The sequence below is a fragment of the Cryptomeria japonica genome, chromosome 3 (genome assembly GCF_030272615.1).
Source record: "Cryptomeria japonica chromosome 3, Sugi_1.0, whole genome shotgun sequence".
In the NCBI taxonomy this organism is placed as follows: Eukaryota; Viridiplantae; Streptophyta; class Pinopsida; order Cupressales; family Cupressaceae; genus Cryptomeria; species Cryptomeria japonica.
The window spans coordinates 984049277-984067200 of NC_081407.1; positions in this window are offsets into that span (position 1 = coordinate 984049277).

Sequence of the window (17924 nt, forward strand, 5' to 3'; positions counted from 1 at the left end):
TCTCATAATGCCAACAATTAGCACTCTCCACAATTCTCTGCAATCTCTTGTTATAACATCTATATGCTTTGCTTTCATTTAAATAACCAATAAATATGCCTTCATCACATCTAGGATCAAATTTTCCAATAGTATCATCTCCTGATATAACATTTACTACCAAAAATTTTGAAATACTTAACTGTAGGTGTATTGCCAAACCATAATTCATAAGGTGTCTTACTGGTTTCTCCTTTGATATGTACTCTATTGAATGTATAAATTATTGTACTCACTGCTTCTCTCCAGTAAATATGAGGTAGATTAGCTTCCATCATCATTGTTCTAGCAGCATCCAAGATAGTTTTTTTTTTTCTTTCCACAACTCCATTCCATCGAGGTGTTTGGGGAGTAGAAAATTCTCTTCCTATACCATGCTTGTCACAAAAGTTATTAAACTCACCGAATGTGAATTCTCCATCATGATTTGATCTCAAACATTTAATCTTCAATCCTATCTCAGTTTCCACTTTAGCCTTAAAGATTTTAAACTTTTCAAATGCTTCAGATTTTTCTCTCAAAAAAGTAACCCACATCATTCTAGAATAATCATTAATGATTAGCATGAAATATCTATCACCATGAAAATTTTTAACTCTAGCAGGGCCACACAAATCAATATGAATAAGATCAAGAACATCATTTGATTTGTCTTGTATACTCCTAAAAGGGGTTCTGACTTGTTTACCCATTTGACATTCTTTACATCCTGGATTATAGGGCTTCATAATCTTAGGTATATCCCTAACTGCCTTAGTTGAACTGATCTTCACAATGCAATCAAAATTCACATGATATAGTCTTTTATGACATAGCCAACTTTCATCAATATATGTAATCAAACATGTCTTCTCACCAGAGTTCAAATGAAATATATTACCTTTAGTCTATGTACCGGTTGCAATCTCCAAGCCAAATCTGTTAATGATTTTGCATTTCCCAGTCTTGAATTGTAATTGAATTCCCTTGTCTACCAATTGTCCTACACTCAAAAGATTATGTTTCCAACCTTCAACATAATAAACATTGTCAATATTGTTCTTACCATCCAATGATATAGTTCCTTTTCCTTTGACCATACATACCTTGTCATCTCCAAATCTAACTAGTCCACCATCAAATTCTTCCAAAGAAAGAAACTTCCCTTTATCTCCAGTCATATGATGTGAACAACCACTGTCAATTACCCATTCATCCTTGTCTTCAATTTTAGCAAGAAGTGCCTTCTCCTCAGGTACATTCTCTTCCAGTGCTAGATCATCTTCCTTGATAGCTAGGAACACCCATTCCTTCCCATTGCTAGATCCACTAGCAGTGTCTTATGTCGGTTGATCATCTGAATCAGTAATGCCTTCCTCATCCACTATGTAGCATGATTTGTCTTTATTTTTCTTGTATTTATATTTGTTCTGATATCCAGGGTTAGACTTAAATGATCTTTTAACTCTTTCTTCAAATCTTGAATTCCTTTCAGGACATCTAGATGCAAAATGACCAATCTTATTACACACAAAACATTTAAAATGTGTTTTTCCTTCATACTTACTTCCTACTGGTCCTTTCGGCACTCTTCTAGAAAATAGTGCTTCAACTTGCTCAAACTCATCATCTTCTCTCTTCATATCTTCTAATTACTTTGCATATAAAGCTTTCCAGTCTTGCTTACCGATTGCAGATGCAGATGCATGAAAAGCAGGTTCGGTCTTTATAGCTCTAGAAGGTCCAAATTCCTCAAGCTCAAAAGCAAATAGTTTCCCAACCAAAGTATCTCTGTTGACAGATGTATTAGCCATTATTCTCAACTCATTAATAGCAGTAGCCTTCATTTTGTAAGTCGGTGGTAGGGCTCTCAGAACTTTAGAAACTATTTCATCTTCGCTCGGAGTTCCACCACAACATTGAATTCCCATAACAATCTCATTTACCCTTTCCATGAATGCAGTAATCCTTTCATCTTCTTCCATCTTTAGGTTTTCATATCTCACCCAGTAACCATCAAGTTTAGCAATCTTCACTATAGGGTCACCTTCATTAAGAGTCTCCAACTTATCCCATATAGCCTTTCCAGATGATTTGTCAGTTAATCCCATTATTTGCTAATTAGAAAGTGCACACAAGAGGGATTCTCTTCCTCTACAATCATTCTCAAGCTCCTTGTCCAAGTTTGCCAGAGGAGGATTTTCAAATCCCGAATTAAAGGGTGTGACACCATTCTGTGTGATCTCACAAATCTTCTTTCCAAGACATCTCAGATGAGTCTCCATATGAATCTTCCATACTATGTAATTTATTCCATCAAGCCTTAGAATATCCCTCCAAAAGATAGCTCCAGAAGAACTGGATGAACTTGAACTATTAGTTGCCATAGGATCTTCCTCAAGCAGTTAAGCTTTCTACAACAGAGAGGGGGGGGGGGGGTGAATCAGTTGTCACAGATTATAGGAATATTCAACAATTAAAACTTTAATACTGGAACCCAAAACAATAATAGTGGAATAACAGTTAATCCAATTAAGCATAAGCAATAATCATAGAATAAAAGCTATCCACACAAGACCAAGATTTGTATGTGGAAAACCCAGTAAAGGGAAAAAGCATGGTAGGAAGCCTACCCATAGTCAGATAATACTTCTGCAGTAAGTATGTGAATTAAAATGAAGGGGCTTGCACTTGTAGAAAAGCCAATAGCCTAGAGCACATTGCTCATCATGAAAGGAGCCTCATTGACTACATATAAATCCAGACAATAATCCGGAGATGTGTTGAACTGCAAAAGATAGCATCTCCTATGCCAGAGTAAAATTCCGGTTAAGCTTAATACCGGAGGACTAAATCCTCTTACATAAACCCAATTCGATCTCCAATGATCGACCAACTCCTCTACCCGAATGATATTACATTATTCACACATTACATTCCTTGAACATGACCTTTTACATTAACCATGATGATCTACAATGAGATCTTACATCTATTTATACAAACCCTCGACCATAAACAATCGGGTCGGCCACTAGACAATAAACCAATTACATAATTACAAACCATATCGGCCTTAGACCAAAAAAGTAATATCAACACATAAGACATCCTGAAAAATACAACAATAGGTCATATCCACACGTTACATCAATGTCGGTCCATAACCTAGATCAACCGGGACCAAGTATAGGTCCAACCGAGACAAAGGAACCGACAGTTACACATACTGCACCAAGTGGCGAAGCCACCGGTTCAAGTGAGGAGGTTATAAAGGATAAATATTTAGAGGAGAAGACAAGGGAATCTGACAAGGAACCAGTAGTTGGTCCATCATTATTATCAATTGACACTTCTTAGGTAGAAAAGAAAAACATCACAGAGATGAGTCCCACTGAACTGATGATGATGACAGCACAAAAACTAATGAAGGAAGGATCCACAAACAAAGGGATTATAGGTCAATCAATCATTGTTCTACACATACTAGTCCCATAGTGTAAGATTCAAAATAAAGCGAGCCCATCCAGAAAGCTTAAGGTAATCACTGAGCATATCTCAAAGGACTTTCAATCCTTACAACAAATCTCAAACCCGCAAGCACTAGAAAGATTTACTCGGGCTAAGAGAGCTGCATTTGATCAGGTAATTGAAACTGAGAAGAAAAAGATTGAGGAGAAGCTGATCCTAATAGAAAAATCTTTGAAACAAAGAACAAATATATATAGGGTATGTTGTAACACTGAAATACTTACAACTAATGTGGATAAAAAGATAAAGGAGATTCAGGAGAAAATTACAAGTACAACTAACTCTTTTGATGGATTGATTTCATTGACTACATCAATTGATGGTCAAATTTTGATTTTGGAGAGCAATATTTCTGTTCTTGAGAAGGAGAGAGACAAAAAAATTAGAAGAGCTAGAAGTCTGAGAGGCTTGGTGAGTCCACAATTGGATTCACTCTGTTACACAAGAAAGAATGCATGGATATGGTGGGAAAGCCCACACCGGCAGAGGTAAATGAAAAAGAGTCTTTTGCACATTTGTTGAGTGGACTTGTATCTATTTTCGGCATATTCAAAACCATATGGGATACTTGTGTGGAGTTACTAGAGAAGGCTTATCTAGAAATTTTGAAGTTGGTCAAGCTCTGGTAAGACATTTTTAGGGATATTCATTATACAATTCTTACTCTTTGACATTCCTTTTTGAATTTTTTTGGGCATTGATGTCAAAGGGGGAGTAATATGTTAGTTCTGATACTTGATGTAAAGTATAGGTGCCAATAGCTAATAAGATGAGAGGGGGGGGGGGTGAATCATACAAACTTAAACTTCCATAAATCAACAGATTCAACCTCGATAACTTATACTTCAACAACTTAACCAAAAACTGTTAAACATGCAAACTTAAGAACACATAATCATAACAACACTCATAACACCAGATTTAACGTGGAAACCCAAATAGGGAAAAACCACTGTGGGATTTTGGACCCACTAAGAAATATACTCTTCTATAGTATGCTCGGTTAAAAGCAAATCCTGTTAAAGATTACAAACACATTGCTAGATGTGACCCGGTTAAGGGATTTCCCTCAGATCTGTTAGGATCTTCACTTTGTTAGAAGTGACCTTGTTAAAGGATTTCAAACACTCACTTAGAATGTTATCTTGCTAGAGGGTTTACATATAAGACTGTTAAGTCCACTCGGTTAAGAGATTTTTTGTCACTTACAAAATAACAGTAATAAAATATATCTGCAACTTCACATCTAAAATGCTAAAGCAGATTCTTATTTTCTCAAAACAATCTTGTGATAGGACTTATCTTGTCCCTCTGCTGGGCTCTCTACTTTGTTATTCAAACAGGTCTTCAAGCTTCTGTGCTCGGTAATCACTATGTAGCATCCATGTGCATACACTTGCCTGCATACATTGTTTATCAACAATTCCTTATTTATAAACAATTGCTAACCACTTAATCTCTTTGATCACATTTCCCATGATCAATCTTAGCCATCAGATCTAAAAACTTGACCAGGTTCAATGTATCCTTCGATCTAAAAATGTTTTACCTTGCCTTGGAACTTGCATACATTTCTTGGAACTTGTGCTAGGGTATTGCGGTTCAATCTGAGCTGTAGATCTTCCTGCTGATCTTCCTTTGCCATAGATCCTTAACAAACTTCATACACGACGTATCAATCATTCAATCATATCTATTTCATCAGCTTCCATCATTAAATAACACATGTATTCATCCAATGCATTCTGTTATTACTCGGTTGCAACTCAGTAAATACTAAACTTTACTCGGTAGACATTCTGCCTTCATTAACCGATAGCGATAACCTTAGGGTTTACCGAATAGGTTCCTTAGGGTTTACTGACTAGGTTCCTTGCTCGGTAACATAGTATAGTATTAACCTTACAAACAATAGCATATGTAGGATATCAAAACAATCTAAACATGATGATCTCATCATTGTCTAACTCGGTAATAGTTGCCCATTGAATAACTTATTCCTCCCCTTATTCATCACATTCTTTCTATGTCTTTTACCGACATCTTAATTCTCTTCAAAACATACTTCTTAAGATATGGCAACATCATACTAAATCAGAAAATCAATTTCTTGACATCAATGACAAAATAATATTGTTAAGACAGTAAACATCCTTAATCAGTTATATCCATAATCATCAACAACCTTCTCAATATCCTTATTGAAATGCCAACAATCTCCCCTTGTCTGTTATAATGCCAACAATCTCCCCCTTTGGCATTGATGGCAAAACCAATTGATTTGATTTGACCTAAATGATTTGAATTTAGATTGTTGTGATTACTCGGGTTGTTGTGATTGTTGTGAGATTGTTGTGATGCTCTCCCCCTGTCATTGGTCTTTTAGTCTTCTCCCCCATACATTAGTCTTCTCCCCCTTTGACAACAATGCCAAAAGAAAACTAATACATAATTTATTCCTTTGTGAAGTAATTCCTTTGCTGTTCGATATCAACTCAGTCTCAGTCAGAGCATTTTGTCTTCAATTCTTGTTCCCTATTTTTGTTTCCTGCACACCTTTAGAAAACCTCCTAAAGTGTGTAAATCATCATCAACTCCTAAAAGGTATTCTTTAGAGTCATCAAATTGATGCTTTCACCGAACTCGGTCAGTGAGTAGAAGATAGGGGTAGGACCCCTAACTTGCTTCTGAGATACTCAAAAGTGTCCCTTGGCAGTGGCTTGGTGAAAATATCTGCTATTTGTTCCTTTGAGTTAACATATTCCAACGCCACTTTCTTCTCTTGGACTTCTTCTCTAAGATAATGATATTTGATAGAGATGTGCTTTGTCTTAGAGTGCATTACAGGATTCTTTGAAATGTTAATGGCACTAGTATTATCACAGAATATAGTTATTGGCTCGGTAACTTTCTCATTTATGCCTTCCAACAGTTGGTTGATCCATGCTATATTGGTACAATTCAATGTTGTAGCAACATATTTAGCTTCTACTGTTGACTGTGAAATACATCCTTGTTTCTTGCCAAGCCAACTCACTAGTCTTGCTCCTAAAAAGAAAGCTCCACCACTTGTTCTTTTCCTGTCATTTATGTTGCCTGCCCAATCAGCATCAGTATAAACTTTTAAATCAAATTCATTTCCTTTCTGATATACTAAGCCATAATCCTCAATGCCTTTCAAGTATCTGAAAATTCTCTTGATTGTTGTCATATGTGTTTCCTTGGGATCTGCAGAAAATCTTGCAACTATACCTACTGCATGTGCTATATCTGGCCTGCTGTGAACAACATATTGCAACTTTCCAATCATAGATCGGTAAAGTGTCTCATCAACAGATGCAGATTCATCATTCTTTGATAGTTTACAGTTGGTAGTCATAGGAGTACTACTGGTTTTGAATCCTCCATTCCAAATTTCTTAAAGATTTCCTTTATGTACTTGGATTGAGTAATGAAAATCTCATCTTTCATTTGCAATATTTGTAAACCTATAAAATACTTTATCTCACCAATTAATGACATCTCAAATTCTTTGCTCATTTCATTTCCAAAGTTCTTGCATAAGGAGTCATTACCACAAAAGATAATATCATCAACAAATATGGCTGAGATTAGTATTCCTCATGTACATATTACTATTTTCACTTGTCCTTATAAAACCAATCTTGATTAAATAAGAGTGCAATCTTTCATACCATGCTCTAGGTGCTTGTTTCAGACCATATAAAGCTTTGTTCAGTTTGCATACCTGATCTTTACTCTTGTCTTCAACAAATCCTTCAGGTTGTTCAATGAAAACTTCTTCTTCTAGTATACCATTCAAAAATGCAGATTTAACATCCATTTGATATACCTTGAAATTTTTGAAAGCAGCATATGCCAACAATGTTCTTACTCCCTCAAGTCTAGCCACAGGTGCAAAAGTTTCACCATAATCTATTCCTTCTTCTTGAGCATAACCTTTGCAAACTAGTCTTGCTTTGTTGCAAATGACCTCACCTTTTTCATTTAGCTTATTCTCAAAAAATCCACTTAGTACCGATTACATTTTTGTCCTTTGGTCTTGGGATTAGTGTCCATGTGTCATTCTTCTTGATTTGATCAATCTCTTCTGTCATAGCATTTACCCAATCTTCACTGTTAAATGCTTCTTTCACTATTCTCGGTTCAAATTTAGAAATCAGACATGTGTTCTATCTCAGTTTGTTTCTTGTCATCACTGGATCATCTTTATCTCCTATAATCTGACTTGATGCATGATTCCTTCTGACATACTTGGCTAATATAGGCTCGGTAGATTTTGTATGATCTTCTTCATCACTTGGTAACTGGATATTTTCTTCATTTCCTTCAGTAGTTTTCTCAGTAGGACTTCTCGGTTGAACATAAATAAATTCTTCATAATCTTCTGGTTCTTTGGAATTTCCTTCATCATTTCTTTCTACAAATTCATCAATTTTCACATTTGCACTTTCCACTATTTTGTTAGATGATTTGATCAGATATTTAAATGCTTTACTTCTAGAAGAATAACCAAGAAATGTTCCTTCTTCACTTTTCTTATCAAACTTTCCATTTATGTCATCTTTGTGAACATAACATCTACTTCCAAAGATTTTAAAGTAACTTACATTAGGTTTCTTGTCATACCAGATCTCATATGGTGTCTTCATAGTTCCTTTCTTTAGTTGAACTTGGTTCAGGGTGTAAACTACAATGTTGATTGCTTCTCTCCAAAATGTTTGAGGTACCCTCTTTTCTATCATCAAGGTTCTTGCACAATCCACAATTGATCTGTTTCTTCTCTCGGCTATCCCATTTTGTTGGGGTGTTCTCGGTGCAGATACTTGCCTCTTTATACCATGATCATTGTAGTATAAGTTAAATTCATCAGAAGTGAATTCTCCTCCTCTATCAGATCTAAGACATTTCAGTTGTCTTCCTATTTCATTTTCAACTCTTGCCTTGTACCATTTGAACATTTGAAAAGCTTCTGATTTTTCTTTTAAGAACATAACTGACATCATCCTTGAGTAATCATCCACAAATAATATGAAATATTTATCACCATAATAACTTTGAACTTTCATAGGACCACAAATATCAATGTGTACTAGATCTAAAATTCCTTTAGAAGTGTAGGACTTACTTGTAAAGCTTGATCTTGTCATCTTACCCATTTGGCATCCTCGGCACATAGCATTCTTAGGTTTTTCAAGACTCGGTAGACCTCTTACTCAGTGCTTCTTACTTATTTTGATTAGAGTATCAAAATTTACATGACAAAACCTTTTATGCCATAACCAGGTATCATCTATCTTTGCATATAGACACTTATTCTGAGTTGAGTCAAGGTGAAATGTGTTACCTTTTATTTGTCTCCCGGTAGCTACTAACTTTCCATGGTTGTCATGAACTTTGACAATTCCTTTTTGAAACTCTATTCGGTATCCTGTATTGTTTAGTTGTGCTACACTCAACAAATTGTATTTCAAACCTTCAACCCAATAAACATCATTACATTTAGCATTGTCAAGAAGTGTTATAGATCCTTTACCTCTTACTAGACATAGTGCATCATTACCAAATCTTACATAACCTCCATCATAATCTTCTAATATAACAAACTTGTGTTTATCACCTATCATGTGATGTGAGCATCCACTATCTATGATCCAAGAATCATTAGTATTTATGTGAGATATTAAAGCTTTTTCTTCATACCTTTCTTCATCTGATCCATCTTTGATAGCCACATAAACAACTTCCTTTGTATTAGTTTCAACTGATTTATCATCATTAGATTCCTCATCAGCTATTAGACATGTCTTTTTATCTCTTCTTCTAAAGTCTCGGTGTCCTCTATAATGATTATCTTTCTGTCTGTCATCTCGGTAATCTCTCTTTTCACTGGATTCTTTGTCAGGACAATTAGAAGCCATATGTCCTATTCTATCATAGTTAAAACATTTCAAAGGAAACTTTCCTTTGTACTTACCTTTTCCTCTCGGTAGCCTTCTGGCTAATAGTGCTTCAAACTCTTCTTGCTTTCTGATTTCTTCATAAAGTTTGTGTACCTCCTCCATGTGTTTGTGAAATATTTCACTTGCTCCACTGTGATTCCTTCAGAATACTTATACTTTCTATCATTGTAATCATCAGATTCATCAAGATAAAAAGAACTAAATGCAGACTCAACTTTATTTACTAAAGACCCACTGTTATCAAAGTTACTTAACTCAAATGCATGCAGCTTACCAATAGTAGCATCCAAAGAAACTGGCATATTGGGTACAGACCTCAATTCATTGATTGCAGAGACTCGGATTGCATAAGTAGGTAGAAGGGTTCTTAATAACTTACTTGTGACATCCTTCTCTTCAATGGTTCCTCCTGCTCCTTTGATTTGATTGACAATCTCCTTTAGTCTTGTACTGTATTGGGTTATGTTCTCACCTTCATTCATCCTCATGGATTCAAGTTGTCCTCTTAGACTATCCACTTTTTCTCTTTGAACATGTTCATCACCACCATACACAGATGTGAGCCTAGTCCACATTTCTTTTGCATCATTGCAGCCTTCTAGTTCATTAAACTCTGAGTCGGTCAATGCTGATGTTATTTCAATCATAGCTTGAATATGTTCTTGCTTTGCCTTTATCTCTTCCATTGTCAATAGATAGGTGCTAGGTGTAATGAAATCATTCTCCAGATAATATGTTGCACATTCTCCAATTCCTGATAAATGTAGCTTCATCCTTTTCTGCCATGTGGAGAAACTTGACTTGTTCAGCTTCGGTGCATCCCTTTTATACATCTTCAGATCTTTGCCTCAAGTACCTTTAAACTTTTTCTTCCGGAGCCCTGAGCTCTGATACCAATTGTTAGTTCTGATACTTGATGTAAAGTATAGATGCCAATAGCTAATAATATGAGAGGGGGGGGGGGGTGAATCATACAAACTTAAACTTCCATAAATCAACAGATTCAACCTCGGTAACTTATACTTCAACAACTTAACCAAAAACTATTAAACATGCAAACTTAAGAACACATAATCATAACAACACTCATAACACCAGATTTAACATGGAAACCCAAATAGGAAAAAACCACTGTGGGATTTCGGACCCACTAAGAAATATACTCTTCTAGAGTATGCTCGGTTAAAAGCAAATCCTGTTAAAGATTACAAACACATTGCTAGATGTGACCCGATTAAGGGATTTCCCTCAGATCTTTTAGGATCTTCACTTTGTTAGAAGTGACCTTGTTAAAGGATTTCAAACACTCACTTAGAATGTTACCTTGCTAGAGGGTTTACATATAAGACTATTAAGTCCACTCAGTTAAGAGATTTTCTGTCACTTACAAAATAACAGTAATAAAATATATCTGCAACTTCACATCTAAAATGCTAAAGCAGATTCGTATTTGCTCAAAGCAATCTTGTCATAGGACTTATCTTGTCCCTCTGCTAGGCTCTCTACTCTGTTATTCAAACAGGCCTTCAAGCTTCTGTGCTCGGTAATCACTATGTAGCATCCCTGTGCATACACTTGGCCGCATACATTGTTTATCGACAATTCCTTATTTATAAACAATTGCTAACTGCTTAATCTCTTTGATCACATTTCTCATGATCAATCTTAGCCATCAGATCTAAAAACTTGACCAGGTTCAATGTATCCTTCGATCTGAAAAATGTTTTACCTCACCTTGAAACTTGCATACATTTCTTAGAACTTGTGCTAGGGTATTCCAGTTCAATCTGAGCTGTAGATCTTCCTGCCGATCTTCCATTGCCATAGATCCTTAACAAACTTCATATACATTGTATCAATCATTTAATCATATCTAGCTCATCAGCTTCCATCATTAAATAATGCATGTATTCATCCAATGCATTCTGTTATTACTCGGTTGCAACTCGATAAATACTAAATTTCACTCGGTAGACATTCCGCCTTCATTAACCGATAGTGATAACCTTAGGGTTTACCGAATAGGTTCCTTAGGGTTTACTGACTAGGTTCCTTGCTCGGTAACATAGTATAGTATTAACCTTACAAACAATAGCATATGTAGGATATCAAAACAATCTAAACATCATGATCTCATCATTGTCTAACTCGGTAATAGTTGCCCATTGAATAACTTATTCCTCCCCTTATTCATCACATTCTTTCTGTGTATTTTACCGACATCTTAATTCTCTTCAAAACATACTTCTTAAGATATGGCAACATCATACTAAATCAGAAAATCAATTTCTTGACATCAATGACAAAATAATATTGTTAAGACAGTAAACATCCTTAATCAGTTATATCCATAATCATCAACAACCTTCTCAATATCCTTATTGAAATGCCAACAATCTCCCCTTGTCTGTTATAATGCCAACATAGTATAGATGTGAAAAAGAATAAAAAATTTGTTTATTTTAGGGGGAGTTTTGGAGTTTTGGAGATATGGAGTATTTTTGCATATTCAGCTCAGGGGGAGTAGGGTAGGATGAAACCGACATTTGAAACCTTGACCATTTTTCACATGAGTGTTGCCATAAATGCCAAAGGGGGATATTTTTGGCAATTGACACTCTATTGGTTGGTTTTACTATGTTGTCATTGATGGCAACATGGCATTGTGTTCTGGCTTCATGTTTTGGTTCTATGGTGTACCGACGAGCACTTCACAGATACTACACCGACACCGGTAGGACAAAAGGATTTCTTTGGTCACCAAAAATGCAGGCCGACATGGTTTAGTAAAGGTTATCAATATTGAAGGTTGGCATATCTTGGATCCAGCATCAACAATTTATTTTAATGTTTATGCATTTATGTTATCTGGCCGACATGTAATTTGATATTGTATATATCTTTGTAAGCCGACATAAGGCATGTAAAGTTGTATAGGGTATATAGGACAGATTGATAGATCATTTTTGACAGAGAGATATAAGAGAGACATATGATAGGAGATTATGGATATATGAATGTAATATGATGGAAATATATCAGAGAGATCATGTATGTGAGGCAATTATTGTAAGGGTTATTTCGGTAAAGGGTTTAGGGATTTAGACCATAACTGTCTTCTGGCATAGAAGATGCTATCTTAGCAGTTCTCACTTCTCCGTATTGTAGTCTGGAATTATATGTAGTCAGTGAGGCTCCTATTGTGATTGAGCAGTGTGCTCTAGGTTGTAAGCCTTCCTGCAAGTGCAGGCCCCTCATATTTTGTAATATCTCTTCATATGACCAGTGGATTGATATTGTGGGTCACAAATCCCACCGTGGTTTTTCCTCTTTGAGGTTTTTCATGTATAAATTTGTGTTTTATGATTCTCATTTATGTGATTGTCTTATTAGTTTCTTTACTTCTTTCAATTCTGTATGTACTAGTATACCAGTTGGTGTATGCATGTTTTAATAAGGCTAAAATTTACTATTCTGGTATAACACTGATTCACCCCCCCCCCTCTCAATGTTATTGGTTTCCAACATACCTCCTAATGATATAGCATGGGGTCATCATGTATCTTATGTATCAATGATCCTCTCCCATCCCCCATCATCTCTATAGGGCCTCCATACTAGGTCCCAATCCTTTAGATCATCAAGAACCCACATCTAGTGTACCATATTCATGAGATCCATATATCTTAAGAATCCTCCCCAACTAACTATATTGGATCCTCATTGTCTCTCTCCACCCTCTACCCAAATAGTCAAGTGAAGATGATATGCTCCCACACCTATATTTGTAGCAATCTGACATGGTTCATACTTTGATCTCCCCTATACAAGATCATATGCATATCCTTATATAGATGGGATAATATGCATTGGCCCCGAACAAATGTTCATTGATGCCCTATCATGTCTACAACACACTCCTCTAGAGTGAGTATAAAATATCGACCACTCCTATCTAGTAGAAGAATTAATCTAACTAATCCTTAGAGATATAGCACCATCCCTAGCACTATAGGCCTCATACGATCTAGGTCTATTTATCTCCCTCAAATTGGCACATTCATCCCCCAAACAGTTATTTTAATTTCGTTGCCACCACCTTGGTGCCATTATACAACCATTAGCACCTAATAGGGACATATAAGATCCTTGACATGTCCTCTAGTGTCATCTTCATCTCCTATATCAAGAGATGAAGGGTGCTCATCTCTTTGTACCATATATTTGCCAACACTATCAACAAAGACATGTGTGCTCTAATATGTAGCATGTGTGTTACATACACCACCCCACATGTCTCTTGGTGCACCCAATTAGCATCTAGAAATCCATTGCAAACTACAACATGGTCAATATTCTCTCATGCATTTGCACAAACCCCAATATTTATTGCAGAATTCCAATTTATTCTATCAATCATTTTTCATCATTTGAAATTCCTATTCTATTTCTATTTATTTGTCTAAATTTATACCCCTACTAGTTTCATCCCTTAACAGAGTGTTTTTGCCTTTTTTTAATCATTTTCACTCATTGGAAATGTGTCTTCTTTTAATGGATTCGACTCTCAACAAGGTCCATTCATAATTTTTCTTGTGTATTCACCCATCTGGAAAAATCCTAACCTTCCTGACACATTTGCCCTTTTATGGGTGAATTTGTCACTTTTTTGTGTATCTACCCTTTCCTAGAGGATTCACCCCTTCTTTCACCCATTCACACATCTAGTGGCACTTTTACCCCTATTTTCATAGATTTGCATTCCCCTTTTGTTTGGAAAATTCATCTTTATTTTATGGATTTTCCCAAATGGTGCACATTTGCCCCCTTTTTGGCAGATTCGCCTCTTCACTAGTGGATTCACCCAATCATGATGGGAAAATTCATGATTTATCCCCTTCATCCTCTATGTCATCTTGATGTCTTCAAGTCAATCTACATAGTGATCCACAACTAGTACATTTGCTATTTTATCCACACTAATCTTTTACCTCTCTCTCAAATTTACTATTCAACTATGCTAAAATGAATAGTAATTAATCCTTATTTACTATCTATAGGTGCCCTAATTATTGTCTCTTTCTCCATTTCTTCATCATAGCTCTTTTTTCCTCCATTTTTATTCGTTGGTCTTTGTTTCTCTTCTCATATCCCTTTTTCTAGTCCTTTTCATCTTTCAATAGGTTGCCTAGACCTATAAATTTCATTGTAGTTTTTCCTCATTTCCACTATGTTTTATTTTTCTTTGAAACAACAATTATTTTAACACTATTTCAAAGAGGGGCAAAATGTAGGCACCTAAAATTGGTCATTTTTGTTTGGTCAATTTACCTTTATTTTCATCTATTTCTTGTCACTTATGTTAATTAAATAATACTTAATTATTTAATTAATATTCCCTATTATATTTATTCTTTACGAACCCTAAGGTAGTTAATTTATTTAATTACCTATCCTATTTATTCTATCCTTTCATCATTCATCCATTAAATTAAATTCATGTCTCTATTTATTTAGCTCACCTCTTTATTCCCTTTTTTTTCTTCCAAATATGAATTAAATAAATTGTTTAATTCAGTCATTTTTCTCTCTCCTTATCAAATCCTCCAACTTTTCCCATTGCCTCCCTAATCTCACTTCATCTCCTAATCTAATCTCGATCCCACCCTTAAATCCCCCCTCTAAGCAACATATCCATAATCTTAGATTAGGGAGGGGTCAACTCTTTTCCGTTAATGACTATCCACTTATTAATATTTCTCTTTTTTGAAGAAAGCCTCACATGGGCTTTTCTTTCATAGGGTATTAAAGTGCCTTACAAAGGAATTTTTAATTCCTTAACTTCCTCTCATCCTCATTCCTTGGGAATGTGGGATGAGAAATGCCTTTCTGGCAAGATCTTTCCCACTCCAAAGGTACCTTCCAAATGCCAATCTCCCCCTCATTCATCCTCTATGTGATACTTGACACCATCTCATTCCTTCAGGGAACCAAAACCATCTCCACCATTGATCTTGTCTCCTCTCATCCTAGTCATCTATTCACTTCTTCTCCTTCCATTTGTCTCCACACTTATCCATTTTTCACATCTTACATCCAAATCAAATGAGTGTTGTTGGCAGTCAAAATTCTCATGAGCACGCATCCAATGGGTTAATTGTTGCAACAAAGATATCAATATAATTTGTTTTCACCAAGTTTCATCATGGTTTGATCTTCTTTAACCTAACTTGATTGTTGTTTGGTTCTTTGTGTTTTTCTAAATTTTATTGTGATTTCTTTCACATTTAAAGGATAATTAAGGAGATGTTTTTTGATGTTTTTTTAAGTTAGAAGGGTGTAATATTTTTTTTACATGTTTTTTTAGATTTTATTGCAATTTAATTCACATTTAAAGGATAATTAAGGAGATATTTTTTTAAGTATGATAGAAGGGTGTGATATTTTTTGTGCATTTTTCTAGATTTTATTGCAATTTTGTTCACATTTAAAGCATAAGTATGATAGAAGGGTGAAATTCCCTACCCAGAAATATTGGATAACTCTTGTATCCTCATTTCTCAACTTGTGATATTGATTGACTTCTCAAAAAAATAAATAAAAAATGGCTAAAGATCCATGCTTCAATTATGATGTAAAATATAGTAGAGGACATACAACATTTGGTAACAAGAAATTGTTCTACATTGAGGTCACCTATAATGGAGAGAAGGATAATGAATATGTAGTATTAGTTATAAAATAATGATGATGCCCAACCATCTCTTTTCATGCACTATCAAGTATTAGTATCCCACAAACCCTTAAGGTATTGGGTTTCCTTAAACATTGGAATGTATAAGTATTGATTGACTCAAGGAGTACTCATAACTCCAATAATAAGTTGACAACGCAATTAGATTGTTTTGTTTACCTAACCTTAAAAATTTAAGTTATGGTTGCAAATGGAGATACAATCAATTGATAGATAAATATCATAATATTAAACTCACCATGGTAGACTATATTTTAAATTGTCATATATTTGTTATCCCCATGGTTGATGGAAACTTGATTTTGAAGTCCAATGAATCACTATCTTGGGAATAACTGAGATGAACTCCTAAGATTTTTTCACGTGGAATTTGTTGGTGTTTCCAACTAATTGTTTGATTGTCTCTATAGAATAGTCATTTCTAATGTTCAAGACTCTCATATCAATGGCCAATTAACATGAGACAATAATCTTTTTCTCCTCTACACTTTAAGTTCTTCTAGACCTAGGGGTATCTCTAACATAAATATCAAGTGATTATAGATTCTTCTAACCAAGATATTGTTGAGGTAAAAAAATTCGACAAATTTTCACTAAGATATGTATGATTAACTCAAAATTGGCTAGATTCTTAGAAAAAAAGTCACTGCTAGCTTTAAGAAGATATATAAAGTAAAATAACTTATAAAACATAAAAATATTTAAATGATTCATTTTTTAGGGTTTCAGTTATGGATATTGTTGGCATTTTGGATATGTTGATATGGTTTTGTCATTGATGTCAACACTTGTCATCGCTTGTCAACACTTATCAGCACTTGGAGATTTTGGTTTTGTTCACCGGCAAGTCAGAGACTTATGCACAATCACTGGTATTTGGTTCACCGACAGATTATATTGTTCACTGGCACTTGGAATGACTTGGAGACTACTTGGTTATGTCAAAGATAATATTCGATCACTTGGTTTTGGCGGTTTGGTTATTTGTTTATTCGGGTTTGCATATTTGTTGTTACCGGCAAATAGGTCCAGGATATGCACCGATAGGTATATCTATTCCAGATTAGCACGACACGTTATGGAGATGATTTATTATTATTGTAAATGCATTGAGCCGACATCATGCATCAGATATTGATTTATTTGTAATTGATTTTATTGTAATATCTTTTAGTGAGCCGACCTATTCAATTGGTCTTAGGTTATGGTATAAATGTAAGATCTCATTGTGAGACAAATGTGTGAATGCAAAAATGATTGCAATAAGGTATATACAAAAATAAGCAGAGCTATACGCATATACATCATTTGAAGGTTGAAGGAAGGATTTTGTAAAGGCAGTCAGAACTAAACCGGTACTGAATCCAGCATATGAAGATGCTATTGTGTGTTGTACATTATCATTGGATTTAACCATCCAATTGTAGTCAGTGTGACTCTCATTTTGTGATTGAGCAGTGAGCTCTAGGCAGCTAGCCTTTTTGCATGTGTAGAATCCATATTGTACACACATACTATCTACAGTAGTATCATTTGATTGTGGGTAAGGCTTCCTACCGTGGTTTTTTCCCTTACAGGGTTTCCACATACAAATATTTGTGTTATGTGTTGTGGATGTTATTGTCTTTCTGTTTCAT